The 11,336-nt window shown below is 45.7% G+C and overlaps 1 pseudogene; it reads left to right on the plus strand.

Annotated features, from left to right (window-relative positions):
- Window positions 1–2,676: 2,676 nt before the first annotated feature.
- On the plus strand, window positions 2,677–2,793 carry LOC136650088 (5S ribosomal RNA; annotated as a pseudogene).
- The last annotated feature ends 8,543 nt before the right edge of the window (window positions 2,794–11,336 follow it).

An 11,336-nucleotide genomic window follows, 5' to 3' on the forward strand; every position in this document is an offset into this window, starting at 1 on the left:
CTCTGCCTCCTTCTTACATGAATTCCAGCAGCATATTGTGCAAAGTAATTGTCAGGCTACATCCTAAGATGCCATAGCAGAGTTCCTTTTTCATCAGGAGGAACTGTTATCTTCCTTAAATAACCTCAAACAAATCTGCTGGAGGCACTGGAACATCCGAGTCACTTAATTGGCCAAAAGCAAGAGACTGAACCAATAGCTACTTAATCGTCCTGTTTCCTAAATGCATCATTCATATTGCATATTATCAGAGGTGTGTTTTTTTTTCCCCTTCTTGCATTAGCCTAATTTACAGTGGATCCAGACAATAAATAAAACCACTAGTGAGGCTGTACATCTTTAAAGCACAATTATTATTATCATCAACTGAAAAGTGATGCCGTAAAAGTGATATCAGTGCTCCAACGCTCATTCTCCCTCCGAGACTTCTTTATCAAATCTGTTCGTTTTGCAAGTCAAAACAAAATCTTTCCAATTTCCAGAAACACAGTTCAGTGCATTATCTCAAAATTAAGCAGGATTCTCTGCATGCCTTCTGCAGTCCTGAGGATCTGGGGATCCAGGCACTGCCTTGTCTGGTTCTTTATGAGGTGTGTGACCGACTACCTTGCAATGATGAGGGCAGCAAATGTCTCCAGTGTTAAAAAAGGAAAGAAGCATGAGGTGTATGTCAAGTGCAATACAGATATCAGGATCTCATTTCTATGTGGGCTTCTACTGTTAGCTTTGCTTTGCAGACTTTTCTTTAACTGTAGGTTAATAGGTGAGAAGTGATCAAACAATGGGAGGGCCTGCTCCAGGTTCATGAAGCCGCCCCCCCCCCCCGCCATAGTCCATTGAAGGGGAGCTTATCCAAGTGGCAAGGCCTGAAACAGGTCTGGCTCACCCATGAGGCCAATTGAAGCCATTGCCTCAGGCAGCAGATTGGCATGGGGGCATACTGACAGACATTAGAAACTCTGTCACTATGGCTCCTTACTTTGGTAGGTAAGATGACCAATTGTAGGAAGCCAGTAAGGTGGATACTTGGAGCCAAAACGATTGCAGTATGGATCTGAAAAAAAATAATATGGTGTAGACAAAGTAGATAAAAACACTTAGAGAATGCAGGGTAATCTGATCAGGCTTGGCAGAGAAGTCAAAATGTAAAGGGGAAAGTACAATGCATAATTGAACTAAGGCATTTACTGCTAGAACGCACTGGCACAGACAGCAGTGACACCATGGTTACTACTGCTACCTTAGATGCTCTTTAAAGGAATCAGACAGTGAAACCTCTGTGTTCCAAGGCCATTTCCTTCTGCGTACCAGTTGCTAGGAGAGGGCAACAGCAGAGGAGAACAATCATCCTCATGTCCTGGTTGTGGGCTTCTCAGAGGCTGACCACTGTGGGACACAGAATTCTTGGCTTAATGAACCTTTAGTCTGATCCAGCAGAACTTTTCTTATGTTGCAACCCTGTGGAACACAGAGACCACTCTTCCCTTATTTTTAATGTAAGGCCTGATCACCTTGTGACCTGCCATGCCAGACACAGCTGATCAGATATGCAGGGGAAAGTACCAGGGACCCAATTGACCTGCTCATGTGTGCAGCTTTCCGTGAGCTATAAAAGCAAGGATGAAAATATTCTTCATCGTGGTGAGGTGCTTTAAACAAAGATTCACTGCCTTCCTTTTCAGAGAAGAGACAGTGTGTTCACTTCCCTCACACTTAGGACTAAATCCTATGAGGGTCGAGCACCAGCGCTGAGCTCCAGCACTGGCACTGTGTGTTGCAAACGTGCTGTAAAGTTTCTCCAAAATCTGGCAGGTTACAATACATTACAATACTTGGTTTGGTTGGTCACAAGTTGAGCAGTCTTGCCCTCCTTCAAAAGCTCTGTTTGGTGCTTTGGTTCTGCTGACCTATATATCAACCTACAACTCCTCCTCCACAAAATTTCTCATCTGCTGAATGTATCCCAAGTCATGGCTGTGTCACAAAAAGACTGTCTGCTTCCCTTCCTTCCTTAGTTAGGATCTTTTTCCCATAAGGGGAACCTTGCACTAGACTTTTGAAAAGAAAACCACAAAGAACAATCCCTTCTCCCGGTGCCACTGCCTTTTGCTTTTGTCTGTCTCTGCATTTTCCTCTGACTAACGTATACCATGCCCTCCATAGCTTTTGTGTTCCTTCTCCAATCAACCAAACACAGACTTGTACTGACACTGAGACCACCCAAAATAAGCTGCTGCAAGCATCAGTGTGTGCTACATTTCATGTCATGAAATAGCACAAAGGGGTTGCTCTTGGCCTCTGCAGTAAACCCTGTGAAAAGGACCAATGATTTTGCAACGTTGGTCTGAGTCAAACTTCACTGGTTTGTGTCCTAATGCTGGAAGTTGTATGAGCTGTCCCAGTCCCACCCTCCACTCTCACTGAATTGCAAAGGCACAAAACTGTAATCATGGCATAACAAAGACTGGGATATGAATCACATGCAGGTTTTGCTGGTGCTCCCATGCCATCTGAGCCACTGACACAAAATGCCACCTTTCTCCCCCGCCGTCCTCCCAACAATAAACTTGTACAAGTGTTAAGCATGCATATGTGCATCTGCCCCCCTCCTCATGGTGGCTGGACAGTGGAGGAAGCCAAGCCATGGGGTCCCCCATTCACCTATTTCCATTTTTGGTTAGCAACTGTTACCCTGCACATGCCTGATCTCTTCTGATCTCAGAAGCTAAGCAGGATCAGGCCTGGTTAGTACTTGGATGGGAGACTGCCTGGGAATACCGGGTGCTGTAGGCTTATACCATAGTCTTTAGAGACTGGAGGTTGCCAACCATTTTTGGTTGCCCTGTGCACAGCCTCCTCAGTCTACCCAGGCTCTGGAACAGCACAACATGCTGGCAACCTTTTCCTATATTTTTTTTAATAGAAGCAATTTTATTCCTTGTCAGTTTGGGCAGACAAGTAGCTATAACTTTGCACAGAAAGGCAGCCAGTTCTTGATTTTGTGGGAAGGCCTATTTAGAAAAGGTAAACAAGGGCAGATTGAACCAATTGTCTCTTGTCAATTTGCTGAACTATGACTGAAATGCAAATTTATTGTGCAAACCAACATTTGTTTGTGTTGACTTAGCAGAATGTGGGATTTTTTTTATCTTCATAGTACTAACTAAAGGAACAATCTGATGGTCACTTTGTCCTGCTGAAACTCATGTTTTGGTGACACAGGGGGTTCTGCAGTGTCACAAAACCCAAGCCACTGTCAGGCACTGTTGGGCCATTGTTGCAAATAGTGAGAGGTGCAGGGCATGTGACAGAGGCTCTGGGAGACTCCACAGGCCCTGGTACGTTGGCAGTGGGGACAGGAAGGGGGAAGATCTTGGCAGTGAGCACACATGACAGATCCTATCCCCCATTTTTCAGCCCCCCTCGTCAGCTTTCTCTACTCAGACATGCTAGCTATATGGCTGGCGTGTGTCTAAGGAAACTCTCCCAGAGTTTGAAACCCGCAGTAAGTCCTTGTGGGGTGGGGGGGGGAGGCAGCAATGCGACCCCCAGGATTGCACTGCTCAGAGGGGCCGCAGGGACTGGAATGCACTCACTGGGATGCAGAAAGTGAAAGAGGAGCGACTGCGCTCCGCAAAACTGGAAGTGGAGCGCAATTGCTCCACTTTCACTTCTGCTGACCTGGGGAGCCCTGCAGAGGCTCATGCAGGGCTCCCTGCAACCCAGGATGGCTGCTGCAGGGACTGGTGAGTGCACCCTAGTCCCTGCAGCCCTGCAGCCCTAGTCCCTGTAGCCCCATTAGAAGTGAAAGTAAAGCAATCACGCTCCACTTCTGGTTCAGCAGAGGTGGGGTGCAATCTCCCCACTTTCACTTTAGAAGCATTGGGGAGCCCTGCAGACAGTTGTGCAGGGCTCCCCGCACCCCTGGGAGGCTGCAGGAGGCTCTGGTGAGGGCAGCCAAGCCCCTGCAGTTCCCTGAGCAGCATGATCCTGGGGATTGCGCTGCTGCCTCCTCCCTGCCTCCTCCCCGCCCCTGCCCCTTAAGGGGAAAGAGGCCAGGACCCTCAGGCTGAGGTGTCACGACACCCCAGTCTGAAAACCTCTGCCCTAGGCCACCAGAAGGTCTACACAGAGATAGGCAACAATTAAAGCTCTGTCAGACCTCCTGATTGCTTCCCTCCATTGGATGCAGCACACACTCCAACAGTGCAGCTGCATCGCTGCCAATGGTGGGGGATAGGCTCAGGCAGTAAGTCCCCCTAACCTTTCACTTCCTAATCAAAACCAGTTATGAAAATCAGCCAGAAGAATGAGAAATGCACAGTGCGACAGGATTATATTCCCAATTAAAGAATACAAACAACTGACATGGTTCAAAAAGTGATATTCCGATTTCTTATCACCGGTTTAACCTCAACTTGAAGTGGATTGACCCCATAATTCAGGGGATTTTCCTGCTGCCTCAGTAGTTTGAATGCTAATTAATAATCCACTTAAGCTGGTTATATGTCAAAATATTCCATCCTTTTTTCCTGTGTGATTTTTTTTTTGATGGTCTACAGCCCATGATCATGTTTCTACGTCCTATTTTCACTGAGGCAAGAATACAGTCAGAAGGTGATGTATAAATACTAACAAATCAGATTTCCAATGCAGTTTTGTTCCCTCCAAAATAACCCAAAAGACTGGAATGAAGTGACTCAAAAAAATGCCCTCTAACCCTACATGTCATGTACCTGGGAAAACATTTAGTTCCTTGGAATCAGTCACTGAGTTTTGTTGCCCAAGAGTAAATGCTGCCCCAACAACTATGCACCCTGCCACGTGCCACTGCCAAAAACCTCTCTTGCATGTGCCCCACTGCTGCCACCACTGCCCCTTCCCCCTTCCCCTTACCCATGCAGCTGCTTAGGAATGCTGCCATTGGGCAAGGAGAGGAGAGAAGTGATAAGTGGTGGCAATCCAGAGCCCACCCCCTTACCTTGAGCTCTGCCTCTGACACATCCTTCCTCCTGTTTGAAATGGGCAGGATGAGAAAATAAAGTAATGGAAGCAGGGATGTTGAAAGCCGTTGCACAGATGGAAGCATTAAATAAGCTCTGCCCAGGATAGCTATTCTGTAAAATCAAGCTCTTGTGCTATCACTACCATTAACATGTAACAAACCTGTTTGTACAAATTGGCCTGCTGAGAAAGGCAGTGAATTTTGAACTCACATGTTGGTCTGATAGTGAAATATTTGCTGTGGGGATGATGTACCAAGACATATTCCGTTTCCCCTCTATGAGCTACGCCAGGGGTGCCCAAACCCCGGCCCTGGGGCCACTTGCGGCCCTCAAGGCCTCTCAATGCGGCCCTCAGGGAACCCCCAGTCTCCAATGAGCCTCTGGCCCTCCGGAGATTTGTTGGAGCCCACATTGGCCCAACGCAATTGCTCTCAGCGTGAGGGCAACTGTTTGACCTCTCATGTGAGCTGTGGGATGAGGGCCCCCTCCACTGCTTGCTGTTTCGCGTCTGTGATGCAGTAGCAGCAGCAAAGGAAAGGCCAGCCTTGCTTTGTGCAAGGCCTTTTATAGGCCTTGAGATATTGCAAGACCTTCATTCATTCATATGAGTTCATCTTTAATATATTCATTTATGTAAACTTATGTAAATTTATCCAAATTTTACATGTAAATTAATTCTTTTTTCCCCCGGCCCCCAACATAGTGTCAGAGAGCTGATGCGGCCCTCCTGCCAAAAACTTTGGACACCCCTGAGCTACGTTATTCTTACTATGGAAAACAGCCTCCTTCACAGTGAGAAGGACAAGAAGCAGCAAGTCAGATTACAAGCTGCATAAAAGGAACCATATAATAATGCATTATCATCCATTGGGGAGATGGGCTTCTCTGAATGGTGGAAGCATAGCGAATCAACTTCTGCTTTCTTGCTAGAATTGCTGACAACATTTTTAGCGATGGTGCATCTGACCCCCGCTCCGTACCCAAAAGCAATTACTCCACTACGCTTTCTCTTTTGTTTGTTTATCAGACTTCATTTCTGAGCACGAGCCTGGCAAGTGCGTGCTGCAATCTAGTCAATTTCAAAAGCCACACAATGGAGTACAGTGTGCTAGGCAGGGTTGCCCATTTGAAAACAGCTGGAACTTTCTGTGCCTCTGTTGTAATGATGGTACTGCGTGCCGCTTAGGAGATGTCTTTGTTTTTCTCCAAAAGCTTCAGGATTAATTTACTATCACAACAGACAAGCGTTCACATACCAAATAATGATCTTTTCTGATTCATAATTCATTAAGCTCTGTGATGTCACAAATTAAATAAATATGATATCTGAGTGGATGCATCAGAATCCAGTGCACAGCAGTTAGTCATCCATGTGACTTTGCTCTTTCGTAGGCATGGGAAGACGTCGTGTAGCCCATCAACAAATGATCCAGGCAAAATCCGACTGGTCTAGCATATTAAGCTGAGAGAAATCTCCTGAGAGAAATGGCTAGATTTGTAAATATAGTATAATAACGGTATGAAATGAAATGGGACAATATAGCAAGAGATGTTATGTGGTTAAAAGCTTTGGGCTAAATCCAGAAGCCAGTTCGCAATCAATACTTCTTACTCAGGCAAAATTATTTGTAGTTCATGAAAGATTTGTCTTAGTAAATACTGGATTTTATATACAGATGGAGCCTGTTTATCCACTGATTATACAGCCGCAGATGTGGCTCAAAGCAGGTCCCCTGGACCCACGTTGAGCCAGACTCGACTCCACCTGACCCCTCCGAAGGGAACTGGAGCTGTGCTCTGGTCCCCTCCAGAGGGCGCTCCGGAGGCCTCCGCAGGCCTTATAATACCTTAAATCAGTGGTACTCACACATTTAGCACCGGGACCCTCTTTTTAGAATGAGAAGCTGTCAGAACCCACTGGAAGTGTCATCATCAAGCAGGGAAATTTTTAACAATCCGAGCCTGCAATCCTACCCACACTTACCCAGGAGTAAGTCCCATTTACTTCATTGTTAAAAAATTATACATAGTAGCTTGTTAAAAATACAGGTCTGTCACATTTCCCCAAATGCAGTCACATCCCATGGCAGCATCAAGTCCAATATATTAAAAATAAAATATTGAAATTAATGGGGACCCACATGAAATGGCCTACTGGCTCCCGACCCACCTACCTATCCACACGCACACACAGATGTGCTTCCAACCTGGTCTGATTCCCACCCCTGCAGGTGACTGGTCTGCAGGATGTTGATCTTGGTGCATGATCTTCCAGGCCTTGCACCAGCAGCAGTGCTCTGCAGACTAGGAGAGAAGATGCCACAATGGTAGACCATGAAATATGCTGGCAGAATTAAGGCGGCAGTAAAGAAGGCCAATTCTATGCTGGGGATCCTTAGAAAAGGTATTGAAAACAAAACAGCTAATAATGCCATTGTACAAATCAATGGTAAGGCCACACCTGGAGTGTTCAGTTCTGGTCGCCGCATCTCAAAAAGGATATAGTGGAAATGGAAAAGGTGCAAAAGAGGGCAACTAAGATGATTGCTGGGCTGGGGCACCTTCCTTATGAGGAAAGGCTACGGCGTTTGGGCCTCTTCAGCCTAGAAAAGAGACACCTGAGGGAGGACATGATTGAGACATACAAAATTATGCAGGGGAAGGATACAGTGGATAGAGAGATGCTCTTTATACTCTCACATAACACCAGAACCAGGGGACATCCACTAAAATTGAGTGTTGGGAGAGTTAGGACAGACAAAACAAAATATTTCTTTACTCAGCATGTGGTTGGTCTGTGGAACTCCTTGCCACAGGATGTGGTGACGGCTTCTGACCTGGATGCCTTTAAAAGGGGATTGGACAAGTTTCTGGAGGAAAAATCCATTACGGGTTACAAGCCATGATGTGTATGTGCAACCTCCTGATTTTAGAAATGGGCTATGTCAGATGCAAGGGAGGGCACCAGGATGAGGTCTCTTGTTCTCTAGTGTGCTACCTGGTGGGCCGCTGTGAGATACAGGAAGCTGGACTAGATGGGCCTATGGCTTGATCCAGTGGGGCTGTTTTTATGTTCTTATCTGCCAACATACCAAACAGATGGGATTGGGCTGTAAATTTAGCTAGACCAGTGTGGTTCAACTTCTGGCAGCTGGGGAGCTGCACAACCCTGGTGCGACCCTCCTGACAGCACAGACATGGAAGTAATTGGCAGTGATGTGATGACGTCACCGCCAAGTACTTCCAAGTTCTCAGCAACCAAAGTAACTCAGCAGGCTCCGTCAGAAAGAGGTAGAGGCAGCAGTCGGTGTAGTGGAGCTTTTCATTCTCCCTGCTGCACTGTTCCAGCTTCTCCTTGAAGCTGGAACGGCATAGTAGGGAGATCGAAAAGCCACTGAAGTGGGAGGAGCAGAGTCCACAGTGGGGCTTAAGGGAGTGCCAGAAGGGCTGTTGTGGACCATATTTGCCCTGTGAGCTGCATGTTGGACCACAGTAAGCTAGACCATGCCCAAGGAATATAATGCCCAAGGTATATAAGGAGAAACCAACTGGACCCTTGTAAACTTCAAGTGTTCTGCTCTTTGGCACTTTTCCACTTATATCATAGATAGAGGAGCCACTTGCTCTACAACAGGGGTGTCCAAAGTTTTTGGCTGGAGGGCCACATCATCTCTCTGACACTGTGTCGGGGGCCAAGGGAAAAAAAGAATTAATTTGCATTTAAAATTTGAATAAATTTGAATAAGTTTACATAAATGAATATACTGTATTAAAGATGAACTTATGTGGATGAATGAAGGTCTTGCAATAGCTCAAGGCCTATAAAAGGCCGTGCACAAAGCAAGGCTGGCCTTTCCTTTGCTGCCTCTGCTGCATCACAGACATGAAACAGCAAGAAGCAGAGGGAGCCCTCATCCCACAGCTCACGCGAGAGGTCAAACAGTCGCCCTCACGCTGAGAGCAGTTGCGTCGGGCCAGTGCAGGCTCCAGCAAATCTCCAGAGGGCCAGAGTTTCATTGGAGACTGGGGGCTCCCTGAGGGCTGCATTGAGAAGCCTCAAGGGCCGCATGTGGCTCCAGGGCCAGGGTTTGGGCACCCCGATCTACAACCTATACTACACAAATTGAGGCAGCGAGAATACCTGCTATGAGACTAAGGTTTGGAGACAGCACCAGCACAAAGTAGTATTATGCCAGAACCATGTGCTGTAGTGGTGCATCACAATTGGCTATCAGCCCACAAGAATGCATTCCCGCCAAATCACGCACTTTAAAAAAAAAAAAAAATAGAATGGCACTTATTTATGTAACTGATTACACAAACTGTGTCAAACAGAACCACTTGATAGAAGCACTGATATTTTTCTCTCATTTGCATGAGTCCTTTCCACTTTTCAGTGGGTGTAGAATGGCATTATGTAGTTTATATATGAAATGTATGTACATGCTTCCTTTCAGGAATATTTCCGCATCTTTTGACACTTTTAAAGAAAATGGCAAAATAAATGCATCTGATATTTTAGAAAAATGAGTGCTAGATTACCATGCATTCCATGAATGAAGGGTGATGAAGCCCTTTTGAAGTGTCTCTTTGTGTGTGTAAATTGCATGATGCTCTCAGATCTTTATAAGATCAAAGAAACTCATAAATTTGAAATTTGAACTCAGTTAACTGCCAAAACCCTTGTAGTTTAGATATCTGATTATTTCAAAAACTTTGGTTGCTTAAAATGGGGCTTTGCTAAAAAAATGTTTTGGGTAAAAGGCAGAACTGATGTCTTCTTTCCGGGGGCAGAAGCTGGCAATAGTAGAAATTCTGATCTGTCCCAATTAGAAGTTGCGGCAGCAGAAGATAAAAGTGAATTGCAGTAAAAGCCACATTATCTGGAACTTGGCTAGCCAGCAAAGAAAAATTAACTGGGATCTTTGCCCGCTGTTTCAGATGGGCAGGTTACCCATTAAATAAGTGCACTGTATACTGAACTGTTGATTAAGCAAGCCCCTGGCTCACTTACATGTCAGAGCTCCTTCCATGGTGCCTCTCTGCCCATCCTCCTCCTCCATGTGGAACCTCTAGGACAGCCATTTTCAACCACTGTGCCATGGCACACTGGTGTGCCATGAGTGGTCCACAGGTGTGCCACAGGAATTTAGGGGAAGGTCATTTATTAATAGGGCCAATGGGAGATGTGAGCTGCCCACTGGCAGCATGGTATGCTTTGTCAATTGTCAAAAACCTGGTGTTGTGCCTTGACCATTTTAGTGCCTTTTCAGTGTGCTGCGAGATGAAAAAGGTTGAAAAATCACTGCTCGAGGAATAGAGATTGTCCACTTCCTTCCTCAAAAGCATCCTCAGGAAGACATCCAGACCACATCTGGACCACAGAGGGAGCTCTGTTAGCTAAGTGAGGGAGCAGAGGAAGCCATGTTGTGGGGTAGTGATTTTCAACCAGTGTGAAAAACCACACATGGTCCACAGGTGTTTTGAAGGAGTTTGAGGGAGGGTCATTAATTATAGGGCCATTGGGGGAGTGTGATCCATCCCGCCCACCAGCAGCATGGTGTGCCTTGTCAATTGTCCAAAAACCGATGGTGTGCCTTGGCAATTTTAGGATCTTGTCAGTGTGTCATGAGTTGAAAAAGGTTGAACATTGCTGTTTTGGGGGCTTGTAAAAGCTGTGTTAGCCAGCATTTTTTAGTATTAGGCAACCCCTGCTTCTCATGTATGCCAGATAACACAATTTTTACTGCACTGATATTTCATATGTCAGTATGATGAACATATGAGAGGGAGGGGGGGAATCATGAATTCAAGGCTTTTTCAATACATTCAGTCTATGCATTCAGTGTCCAGACTGCCCAAGGCATGTATGTATGAATGCAGACTCTAATGATCAAATGATCTGTAACTTGAAAAAATGACCAGACCAGACGTTGGGGTGTATTCATGTAGGCTTATGTGCAGTTAGAACTTTGATCACAGGGAGATCAAGGTCAGAAGGCATAATCCTGCTTCTCTTTCCATATGCTCTTCTAGTAACTGATAAAACTTTCAGCATTAACTTCCACCTTCTCTGATAACAAATTTTACCTCTTGAATTTGCTTCAACACAGTTCCCATCTGTGAATCCTATACAATAAAACCTGTCATTGCTCTAATTTGTTCCTTTGCCCTTGATGGAGTTCTAATCCTTACTGCGGACTTAAAGGTGTCCTCCAGCAATTCTCTTGAACCTGGTTACAGCTAGGCCACAGTACAATTCCAAGTCATATACCATCCTTGAACAATCAGGAGTTCTGCATATTGTGAGTCTCAACTCTCAGAACTTAT

This window comes from Tiliqua scincoides, chromosome 4, assembly GCF_035046505.1.
Source record: "Tiliqua scincoides isolate rTilSci1 chromosome 4, rTilSci1.hap2, whole genome shotgun sequence".
NCBI lineage: Eukaryota > Metazoa > Chordata > Lepidosauria > Squamata > Scincidae > Tiliqua > Tiliqua scincoides.